Below are 12,390 nucleotides of genomic sequence, written 5' to 3'. Positions count from 1 at the left end.
AACAAAAAGTGAAAAAGGGGAAAAATATATAAATCATTTCTCCCAAAGTCCATCGCCACAGTTTGGGATGATTTTTTGTGTATTCAGGTATTCCACAGATGCAGGGTACATCAAGTTGATTCTGAAGATTTAATCCGCTGCTCCTGAGGCTGCTGGGAGAGATTTCCCTTTCTCTTCTTTGTTCGTACAGCTCCTGGGGGTTCAGCTTTGGATTTGGCCCCACCTCTGCATGTAGGTCGCCTGAAGGCGTCTGTTCTTCGCTCAGACAGAGCGGGGTTAAAGGAGCAGCTGATTCGGGAGCTCTGGCTCAGTCAGGCCACGGGGAGGGAGCGGTACGGATGCGGGCGAGCCTGTGGCGTCAGAGTCCGGCGTGACGTTGCACCAGGCTGAGGCCCGCCATGCGTTCTCCCGGGGAAGTTGTCCCTGGATCACAGGACCGTGGCAGTGGCGGGCTGCACAGGCTCCCGGGAGGGAATGTGAGGATAGTGCCCTGTGCTTGCACACAGGCTTCTTGGTGGCGGCAGCAGCAGCCTTTGCGTCTCATGCCCGTTTCTGGGATCCTCTCTGATAGCAGGGGCTCGAGCCCATCTGAGTAGCTCGTTGAGGCGGCGCTGTTAATCCTCTCTCCTTGCGCATCGCAAGACAAAGAGGCAAGAAAAAGTCTCTTGCCTCTTCGGCAGCTCCAGACTTTTTCCCGGACTCCCTCCCGGCTAGCCGTGGCGCACTAGCTCCCTTCAGGCTGTGTTCACGCCGCCAACCCCAGTCGTCTCCCTGGGATCCGACCTCCGAATCCAGAGCCTCAGCTCCCAGCCCCCGCCCGCCCCGGCGGGTGAGCAGACAAGCCTCTCAAACTGGTGAGTGCTGGTCAGCACCGATCCTCTGTGCGGGAATCTCTCCGCTTTGCCCTCCGCACCCCTGTTGCTGTGCTCTCCTCCGTGGCTGCGAAGCTTCCCCCTCTGCCACCCGCAGTCTCCGCCCGCAAAGGGGCTTCCTAGTGTGTGGAAACCTTTCCTCCTTCACAGCTCCCTCCCACTGGTGCAGGTCCCGTCCCTATTATTTGTCTCTGTTTTTTTCTTTTGCCCTACCCAGGTACGTGGGGAGTTTCTTGCCTTTTGGGAGGTCTGAGTTCTTCTGCCAGCGTTCAGTAGGTGTTCTGTAGGAGTTGTTGCACATGTAGATGCATTTCTGATGTATTTGTGGGTTGGAAGGTGATCTGCACCTCTTACTCTTCTGCTATCTTGAAGCTCTTCCTGAGTACCTTTTAAAAAACTGGTTAAACCCATTGAAAGTTAGTTAAAAGCACTTTCTACTTTGGAAAAAACCTCAAAACTTTATCAAGACTTTAGGTGCATAGGTGATCTTTGCATTTTGTGTTTTGTTTTTCCCCATCTGTATCGAAGATATGTCCATGTCCTGTAGTTACTGCTTTGACCCGCATTATTCTTTCTCTACCCTCAGCCACTTTCCTGACTCAGGTCCTCATTGTCTCTTTCATGTTGAATTTTATCAGTTGGTAGACTGATCTTATGTCTAGTCTCATTTTTTAAAAAAGTTATTAGTGATAAATAATTGTGCTCTTCAGCAGTATTTTCAATTTCTCTTCCTTCCAGCACAAGGTAAACCTGCACTGTTTTGTCCCTGTGTGAACTGTGAGATGTGACATGTGTCACTTTTTGTTGGGAACCTATCAGGACAAGGGCTCAAGTCACATGTCCCCTACCCTCTTTTGCTATTATTGCTGGTGATGCTCACATGTGAAGGCTCTGCCAGCCAGCATCGTTGAATGAGGATGAAATGGAATAGCACCCTTGTCTCCACCCTAAACCTGAGACAAACCAAGAAATAAATTTTAGTTGTTTTAAGCCACTGAGAATTTTAGATTTTTGACTGCAATATAACATAGACTTTCTTTACTGATAGACCATTCTACTCACAAAACAAATCTTTGAAGAGTAGTCTTTTCTATATGCAGATCTTGTGCTGTTACCACTGTGCTCAGAATTCTTTTGTGGGACCCCAAGATAGATAAATAAAAACAAAATTCCTAACTCTGGTACCCAAGGCCCTTTATGAACTGGCTTCTAATTATTAAAATGAATAAAAGAATTTATTAATGTGACAAATTTTAAAAATATGAAAATATATAGATTTCCTATATATAATATAATGGAGTGAAAATTTTTTCAGTTATATCATCAGCTTTCCCCCTTTCTCACTATATATACTCTTTAACTGTGCCATTTATAGTACACATTTAAATAATACCCATTTCTAGGTCTTTGCCAAATTTAACTCAATATGGATTTTCCTTTAACAGATGACTATAATCTTCTTTCATCCTAAAATTTTAGTATTCACAACAATCAGTGGGGAAAGTACATTTATTGTGACAAATGAGAGGAGCTTGTGTTTGGGTGTCATAGAGAGGTGGGGAATCCTGCCTGGGGCATTTACTAGTTGCATCACCTGAGACCTGATTTCTAACTGCTTTGAATTTCAGACCCCTCCTTTACAGAATTAGGATGACAATCCCTACCATAGACAATTGTGAAGTTTAAATTAAATCATGCATTTAAAGGGCTTGACATAGAGGTAGAGCTCAATTATTACTGGTTCATTCTTCTGCAGATGAGAATATAGAAGCTCAGAGTTGAACACCAGATGAGTTTCTACTCTTTTCCAGGTTGTGGCCTTCCAGGCTTTGTACATTCAAAACTGATTTAAATTTCCTTTTTCCTTCCAGATTGTCACTTCCTTTAGTTCCTTTTCTTTATTCTTCAATATCTATGAACGCTGCTGTGGTTGGGGGAGAGGAGGCTGCACAGAGACAATACTGACATCACAAGAGCCCTCGAAGCCTTCTTGGAATCATATGGAATCCTTAGGTGGTGATTTGGAAAGTACTGCTAGAAGCATCTCTCATCACTTCTGAAAGGTATATATATCTTTCAGTCTATCCCTGACAAGTGCTTTAGGGAAGCAATTTCTTGTGACTACAGGTAAAAAAACTCTGCAAATTAAGGCTCATAAACATGTGGAGGATTCTTTCTCTTAATGGTGATGTCTCAAGGCAATATGTCAGGGCAGCTTGGGACCTGTTGGTAACTCAGAAAAATAAGAAACCAGATACTTCTTAATATTACTGTCATTATATTGTCAATTGTCTTTTTTTAACACCAGAGATTTTAAAGAGGTAGGAATTAGAATGTCTATTAATGTCATATATTCAGTAGCTTTTGGAATGTAGGAAATATCCTTGCTGCTTGGAGAATCATTTCTTCCTCTTGAACAAAGAAACGTCAGCATTTTTAGTGGTGAAACTAAAAAACTCAATTCTTTACCATATGTAAACTATTATGCCGTAATAAAAATTATGTTTAAAAAACCCAACAATGTAAAAGCATAGGAAAAGGTAATCTCAAGTTAGGTAGAGTAAACATGTTAAAAATATATGCAATATAAGCATGATTTATAAGAAAAAACCAATCTGTAGATATTTACAAGGAAACACAGCAAGATGTTAATAGTGGACACCTCTGCAGAGTGATGTTAGGTGACCTTTAGTTTCTATTTCTTAATTTACTGTATTTTCTAAAGTTTGTACAATGACCCACATATTTTATTGATATTATAAATGTAATTACTTGCATATATGTATATATATGAAATTTATCTATTTTGCATATTTCTGAAATTGGTCACATTACAGAGCTCTTATTAATTCTTGTTAGTGCTATCAGTTGACTTACTATTTAGCAGCCCAGAAACATGTTAAATAATAGTCAATAACCATGTGTTAGTTGTGATTTTAAAAGAAATTCTCTACTATGTTATTATCGGTATGCTAACTCTCATTTTTACATAAATATTATTTATTAAGTTACAGAAACCCCATTTTTATTAGGTCTCAAATGCCTATTTGGCATCCTGCTTGAGTGTCGTGCCAGCCCGTTAGAGACAGTTCATTTTTCACTGTTATGCCTTCTTCTCTTCTTCCTTTTAATAATAGACTCCCCTAAGGTGCAGCTGAGCATATGGCTGTCCTCCTAGAGGCCATGTGAGGTGTAAGTAAGCTTTGTCTAGTGTGATGGGAGAGAAGTGATGTCTTCAACTTCTGGATCATGTTATTATAAGGAAGTGGTTTGCATTCCACTCCTTCCCTTTCCGCTGGCTGGAATTAGGCAACAACAGTGTCTACTGCCTCAGATCTATGTTGCCACTTCTGAGGATGTAGCAACAACTAATCCTATTACGAGTGTCTAGCCTATGTGTCCAAAGCAGCATAGTTCAAATCTTAATCTCTCCTGCCCCTTTCTTCACATCTTCTCTTCCCTGAAATGCCCCATTGTTATGATTTACCACACCTACTCCATTCAGCAAATCTGTCCCCATATTTTCAAAATATATCTCCAACCGAACCATTCCTTAGCGTTTTTCTCCCTGGGCTAGACTAGTCTGATGATATTCTCCTAACTGTTCTTTTATTCTTGTGGCTTATAATATGTTCCCCACATAGTAGAGTGCCTTTTTAAAAATGGAAATCAGGTTACATCACTTCTGCTTAAAACTCTCCAATTGGCATCTGTTAACACTTAAAATAAAATCCTAGCAAGAAAATTTCTTTGAGATCTGACCTCTGTCTTCTTCTCTGGCTACATCTCTTACCATTTTCTTCCTACCCAACTCTTATCTACCAACACTGGCTTTCCTACTGCCCCCAAGACATACCATCCTTATTCTCACCTTGGGAACTTTATATTTGTTATTTCTCTGCCTTCAAAGTTCTTCTTTCAAATATTGTCTTAGCAAACTCTTCTCTGCATCATCCAAACTTATCTGAGCAGTTTTTTCCCACTTGCCTTCTAAAACAGCTGTTTCTTTCTAAATGACACATTTCCTTCCTTCATAAGGTGATCTAACACCTTAGTATTACTTTAAATTATATTATTTATTCTTTTTTAAAAATATTTAATATATTTTTCTGTCACTATAATATAAATTCCATGGTGGTAGGGATGTTGTATTGTTTATCCTATATTTCCAGAACTTAAACAGCACCTGGAACAGAATGGGTACTCAAAAAATATTTGTTTTATAAATCAATATTTAGTATTACATAAAATGATCAATTTTATATTTTATCTGTTGATATACTTAATTTATTAATATATTTGCTACTATACTTTTATTTCTAGACTAAACTCTTCTTGATCATGCTCCCTTTAATTTGATGTTAGATAATTTTTTCCTAGTATTTTTATTGATATTTATAGATGAGACTAATCAATAGATTTTGGGGTTATCTTTAAAAGCTTCATAAAATGAACTGCAGTCTTCTACATTTTTTCTATGCCTCAACATATTCTATAGAAAAAATATTATCTGTTCCTTGTTAATATGAAAGAAAGCACCCATGAAATTGCTAAAACCAGGATAGTTAAATAATTATTTTATTACTTTAAAAATCCTTTAATGATTAACAGTATAATTAGGTATTTGATTTCTTCTTTTTCAATAATCATTTTTTCCTAGAAAAATATTAATCTTATTGAAATTTTCAAGTTTAATACCAATGACATTTTATACAATTTTATGATGATTTTAATACCTATCTTCGGTAGTCTTATCCCCTTCTCATTCACAGGTGTGTGTGTGTGTGTGTGTGTGTGTGTGTTTGTTTGTGTGTGTGTGTGTGTGTGTGTGTGTGTGTGTGTGTGTGTGTGTGTGTTTGGTAGTTTAGATTAGCCAAAAGTAACTTCTGCCTGGAAAAAACACATTTTTTCTCAAGTTACCTCTCTTCCTTTCCTCCTTAAATGGATACCTCCTACTTATTCTTTATGACTCAATTTAAACAGAACTTCCTTAGGAAGGTCACACTGATTGCCGCATTTCAGTGAGGTTCCAACTGCAGTCCACCATATCTCAATGTATAGTTAGCTTCGGCTAACTATAAGCAGTTATTGAAAAAAATAAGCAAGATAAAACACAGTACCTATATATATATGTGGCTTGGAAGGGACCTGTGTAGGGTTTCTGGAGAGCTGGAAATTTTCTATTTCTTAATTTGGTGATGTTAAATGGATTGTTACTTAGTGATAATTTACTGAACTGTATAATTGTTTTTATACATTCTGAAGATTTCTGATGTTATATTTCACAGTAAATGGTTTTAAAACTTGATACACTATTCTTATTTTTCTCTTTTTTTTCTGGTGAGAACTTCACCACAGAGTTGACCATTGTCTAAAGACAGAATTTGGGCACTGTTGATTTGACAGTTTGGAGTTAGCAAAAGATTTAAAGTAGGAAACTCACCATAACATTAGAAGAACAAACCTAGAAGTAGGGAAACCAGTTATGAAGCCATTTCAATAGTTCCTTTGAGACTTTGCTTCTGGAAAAGATGGAGTTACAGTAACTAGATTTACCTTCACACCTGACTCAACCAGATCAAAAACAAAATGCTTGAGGTAATAGTTTTAAAGGCATTGTATATCAGGCAATAAAGGACAGTGATTTTTTTTAACATCTTTATTGGAGTATAATTGCTTTACAATGGTGTGTTAGTTTCTGCTTCATAACAAAGTGAATCAGCTATACATATACATGTATCCTCATATCTCCTCCCTCTTGCGTCTCCCTCCCACCCTCCCTATCCCACCCCTCTAGGTGGTCACAAAGCACGGAGCTGATCTCCCTGTGCTATGTGGCTGCTTCCCACTAGCTATTTGGTAGTGTATATATGTCCATGCCACTCTCTCACTTCATCCCAGCTTACGCTTCCCAATCCTCGTGTCCTCAAGTCCATTCTCTAAGTCTGCGTCTGTATTCCTGTCCTGCCCCTAGGTCCTTCAGAACCTTTGTTTGTTTTCTTTTTAAGAGTCCATGTATATGTGTTAGCATACGGTATTTATTTTTCTCTTTCTGACTTACTTCACTCTGTATGACAGTCTCTAGGTCCATCCACCTCACTACAAATAACTCAATTTCGTTTCCTTTTATGGCTGAGTAATATTCCATTGTATGTATGTGTCACATCTTCTTTATCTATTCATCTGTCAGTGGACACTTAGGTTGCTTCCATGTCCTAGCTATTGTAAGTAGTGCTGCAATGAACATTGTGGTACATGACTCTTTTTGAATTATGGTTTTCTCAGGGTATATGTACAGTAGAGGGATTGCTGGGTGTATGGTAGTTCTATTTGCAGTTTTTTAAAGGAACCTCCATACTCTTCTCCATAGTGGCTGTATCAATTTACATTCCCACCAACAGTGCAAGAGTGTTCCCTTTTCTCCACACCCTCTCCAGCATTTGTTGTTTGTATATTTTTCGATGATAGTCCTTCTGACTGGTGTGAGTTGATATCTCATTGTAGTTTTGATTTGCCTTTCTCTAATGATTAGTGATGTTGAGCATCTTTTCATGTGTTTGTTGGCAATCTAGGACAGTGATTCTTGAGACACTGGAAACAAATGAGGTGAGGCCTACAGTTCTCCAAGTGAATTTCTTGACAGTGAGTCCAAGCCCTTGTGTAGGAGGAAGAATCCAGGCAGAGCCTAGCAGACTCCTTAAGTAGATGAGATGGAGCTGACCATCCGGGGAGATGAAGGCAGTTAGAGTTCACAGGACAAAGTGTTGGAGAGGAGAGAGCTACACAGAAAGAGAACTTCTAAGATAGGCAGAGTCACCCTCTAGTATTCAGCTGATTACTTATCAGCTCATTCATGTAAGGAAATTATCTAGGACAATCCAAAAGGATTAGACAGAACAATGTCTAAGATTCATACAAGAACTGGAATAGTGCCTGTTCCTACCAGTCAGACTGGAAAAGCTTATGATACATGGGGCCTTAGGTAGGGTACCCAAGAGAGTCTTGGTTCATTAGTGGGAAATAATTAGCCTAAAGTTTGCTCTGGTTCTGCCTAACAAAGCTTAAAAACAAGACATAATAGGATCTGTTTCTAAAAAACTTAGCTGCATTCCAGAACAAAATTCAAGAATATTTATAGTAATACAAAAATATCTAGTGCCCAATAAGGTAAAATTCATAGTGTCTGGCATCTAATAAAAATTATTTGACTTTCAGAAAAGATGGACAATATGACCAATAATAAGTAGAAAAACAATCAATTAAAATATACCTAGAATTTAAACAGATGCTAGAATTAGCAGACAAAGACATCAAAAGTTATAACTGTATATATTTTATATGTTCAAAATGTTTTGCAGACATAAAAGCTTTAAAAAAATATAAACAAACTCCCCCAAACAAAAACTACAATGTCTGAGATGAAAGATATACTGGATGGGATTAATAGTTGATTGGATTTTGAAGAAGAAAAGATCAAGAAAATATTGAATTTGAATACACAGAAATATTAACTTTCCAGAGATAAAAAGCAAAAAAATGCACAGAACATCAGTCATTTATGAAACAGTTTCAAGAGAATGACTGTATGTGTAATTGGATTCCCCAAAGGAGAAGAGAGAGAGAGTAGGAGACAGGAAGAAAAAATTGAGGAAATAATGGCTGAAAAATTTCCAAATTTTAAGAAAAACTATAAACCCACAGATACAAGAAGTTCAACAAATCTCAAGCACAGAACCATGAAAAAAATATATAACAAGGCATACAACAATTAAAATAATAATCTGCTAGAAAAATCTTTAAAGGATTCAGTGAAAAAAGACATGTACAAATGTCTTAGAACAAAGTCAAGAGTGATAGCAAATTTTTCTTCAAAAAGTATGTAAGAAGACAGTAGAACATCTTTAAAGTACTAGGAAAAAACTCTAAAACTAGAAGACTATACCAAATAAAAATATCTTTCGAAAAAGAAGGTAAAATATTTTTTATACATATAAGAGCTGGAAGAATCCAACACCAGAAGAACCACACTAAAAACATATTTTAAAAAGTTCTTCAGATAGAAAGAAAATGATATCTCTCCATTTATTTAAGTCTTCTTTGCTTTCTTTAATCAGTGTTCTGCAGTTTTCAGCATATGAATATTTCATATATTTTATTATATTTACACCCAATTATTCATGTGTGTGGTGCTATTATAAATGACACCAGTTTTTAAAATGTTTAATTTCTAATTTTTCATTGCTAGTATATAGAAATGCAATTGATTTTTGTACATAGATCTTGTATCCTATAATCTTGCAGTAATCTGTGGGTATGGTGAATTACATTAATTAATTTTCAAATGGAACTAGAGCTTGCCCCCCAATATTAATGGGCCAGAGAGCAGGGCCAAACAACAGAGTCTGATCCAAGGATGTCAGTCTCAGTCGAGGTTGCTTTTGCCTTATTTGTCTATAGAATCAAGAAATAAACTACGTGAAATATAAACCAGAGAGCAAGAACAAGACAGCATGAGAAAGTATACCCCTCACAAACTCACTTATACCTAAGAGAGCATGCTGTCAGTTCAGTGGTCCTAGCAGTCAGGGTGGATAGAGGATCCATAACCATGGGTGATTTCTGTCTTTTATTCTTCTTTCTCATTTTTTTATCTGAGAGGGTACTCTTTCAGTTCATTTCAAGTTATTTCCTCCTGATGTTTGCATCCGGGTTAATCTTTCTCGCTGCAATACAGGTTTACAACCTACACTGTTCTGTTGTTCACACTCAGTACTGCACCACTGAGCCTGCTACTCAAGGTTTCAATACAGGCCTAGCCATGACATACCATAATAAGCTTATGATCAGTGTGTGCAAAGAAATTCTGGTAATCATACAAAAAGGACTTAAACAACATTTCAGAAAGATATATATTTTCCTGAGGGATTAAAGAAGTGTGTAAATAATCACAAATTTTAAAATGTTATATGCACACCAGAAAACTACTAGAGCTCATCAATGAATTCAGTAAAGTTGCAGGATACAAAATTAATATATAGAAATTTGTTGCATTTCTATACACTAACAATGAAATATCAGAAAGAGAAATTAAGAAAACAATCACATTTAACATCACATCAAAAAGAATAAAATACCTAGGAGTAAACCTACCTAAGGAGGTAAAAGGCCTGTACTCTGAAAACTCTCAGATGCTGACGAAAGAAATTGAGGATGACACAAACAGATGGAAAGATAAAGGGAACCCTCCTACATTTTTGGTGAGATGTAAATTGGTGCAGCCACTATGGAGAACAGTATGGAGGTTCCTTTAAAAACTAAAAATAGAGCTACCATATTATCCAACAATGCCACTTCTGGGCATATATCTGGAAAAGACAAAAACTCTAATTTGAAAAGATACATGCACCGCAACTTTCACAGCAGCACTATTTACAATAGCCAAGACATGGAAGCAACCTAAGTGTCCATTGACAGATGAATGGATAAAGAAGATGTGGTATGTATACACCATAGAATATTACTCAGTCATAAAAAAGAATGAATGCCATTTGTAGCAACATGGGTGGACCTAGAGATTATCATACTAAATGAAGTAACTCAGAGAAAGATAAATAAATTATACCACTTATAAGTGGAATCTAAAACAGTGATACAAATGAACTTATTTACAAAACAGAAATAGACTGACAGACATAGGAAACAAACTTACAGTTACCAAAGGGTAAGTGCAGGGAGAGATAAATTAGGAGATTGGGATTAACAGATATACACTACTATATATAAAAGAGATAAACAACAAAGGTCCTACTGTATAGCACAAAGAACTATATTCAATATCCTGTAATAAACCATAATGGAAAAGAATATTAAAAAGTTATATATATGTACTTCCCTGGTGTTGCAGTGGTTAAGAATCTGCCTGCCAATGCAGGGGACATGGGTTCCATCCCTGGTCCGGGAAGATCCCACATGCTGTGAAGCAACTAAGCCCGTGCACCACAGCTACTGAGGCCCGTGCACCCTAGAGCCTGCGCGCCACAACTACTGAGCCCATGTGCTGCAACCGTTGAAACCCACGCGCCTAGAGCCTGTGCTCTACAACAAGAGAAGCCACCGCAATGAGAAGCCCGCGCACCGCGATTAAGAGTAGCCCTGGCTCGCAGCAACTAGAGAAAGCCCACACGCAGCAATGAAAACCCAACGCAATGGAAAAAAAAATGTTTATATATACATATATATATATATAAATCACTTTGCTGTATACCTGAATCTAACACAACATTGTAAATCAACTATACTTCAATTTAAAAATGTTATATGCAATAAACATGATATAAGTTGAAAAGAGAAAAAACTGGAAAAACTGGAGCAATTTTTCCTGGAAAAGGATATTATAATAATTGTCTTTAAATATTGAGAGGATTGCTGCATAGGAGAAAGAATTAATTTTGTTATATTTAAGTAGGAAACTAAGACTAATGGGTGGAAATATTAAGAAAGGGAGATTTAAAAGTCAAGGTAAGGAATAACTTTAGAGCAATTAGAGCTGCTAAAAAATTGAATGACCCAGTTTTTAGGTAATGAATTCCCTCTTATTGGTAATGTCAGACAGAGGTAGAAGGGGCGTATGTCAGAAATGCTGTCAGTAAAATTTCTGAACTGGTAAGAGTTTGTAAAAAAAAAAGGAATTTCTAAATTTTTTTCCCTAAAGAGCCCAATTAAAGTAGGTCAACAAAAATATTTTTAGAAGGGAGAAAACACTACCTTGGAGACAGAAACATTTAAATCTCTTTCAGACTGAACAGGCACAAGGACTTTATGTCCAAACAAGCATTTTGAAAAATCTCAGTCCTGTTCATGAAGGAAAAATTCTATAAAACCCCATTTAATTAGAATATTAGGATCAGGCTATTTTGTGTCTCTGAGAATAATGGAGATGTACTCTCTCTTCTTGTCCCTTCGTAGTATTTCAGAATGTTTGTTCAAAGAATAGCTGTTTACAAAAATTAGCATATTGCTTTTCTGTCCCTTGTAAATTAGCATCCCTAAGTGGCTAAAAGATTTTTCTAGGCTTCCAAGGGTCTCTACAGCATTCATCAGAGTAACTGAAGCTGAATACATTTTTTTGCTTGCACAAATTTGTTGCTAAGAAGAAAATTTGGTACATCTACTTATGTAATGCTGCTTATCCTTCTCCCTAGGAAACACCCCAATTTTCACAATGTTAGAGAGCCCCAAACTTAGCCAAAGCATGCTTTGTGTTTCCTTCAGGATACTGGGCAACAGGGTAGTCTATGGGATAAAAAAAATTCATTACCTCTGTCATTAGAAGACTGAACCTAAACAAAAGACTTTTAAAAATAAGCAATGTCTGTCATGAAGTGTTTAATGGTGCCAGTTTCAAATAAGTCTTTATTTTAAAGGACATGAATTGTATTTTCTGCTAATCTAGGGTGCTGATAAAACTTATATTCAAGAATTCAGAATACTTAGAAATGGCATCTCAAATGAGATTCTT

General features: G+C 37.1%; 1 long non-coding RNA gene across 1 annotated transcript in view; it reads left to right on the top strand.

Annotated features, from left to right (window-relative positions):
• The window catches only part of LOC109552847 (uncharacterized), a 55,219-nt gene that overhangs the window by 38,512 nt on the left and 4,317 nt on the right, over nucleotides 1-12,390 (top strand). Inside the window, exon 2 of the long non-coding RNA XR_002179776.3 lies at nucleotides 2,744-2,935. This is a non-coding gene — a long non-coding RNA (uncharacterized lncRNA). The remainder of the gene's footprint in view (nucleotides 1-2,743; nucleotides 2,936-12,390) is intronic.

Source organism: Tursiops truncatus, chromosome 12, assembly GCF_011762595.2.
Source record: "Tursiops truncatus isolate mTurTru1 chromosome 12, mTurTru1.mat.Y, whole genome shotgun sequence".
NCBI lineage: Eukaryota > Metazoa > Chordata > Mammalia > Artiodactyla > Delphinidae > Tursiops > Tursiops truncatus.
The sequence above is the reverse complement of the archived record's forward strand: the minus strand, read 5'-3'. Positions and strand labels throughout refer to the sequence as shown.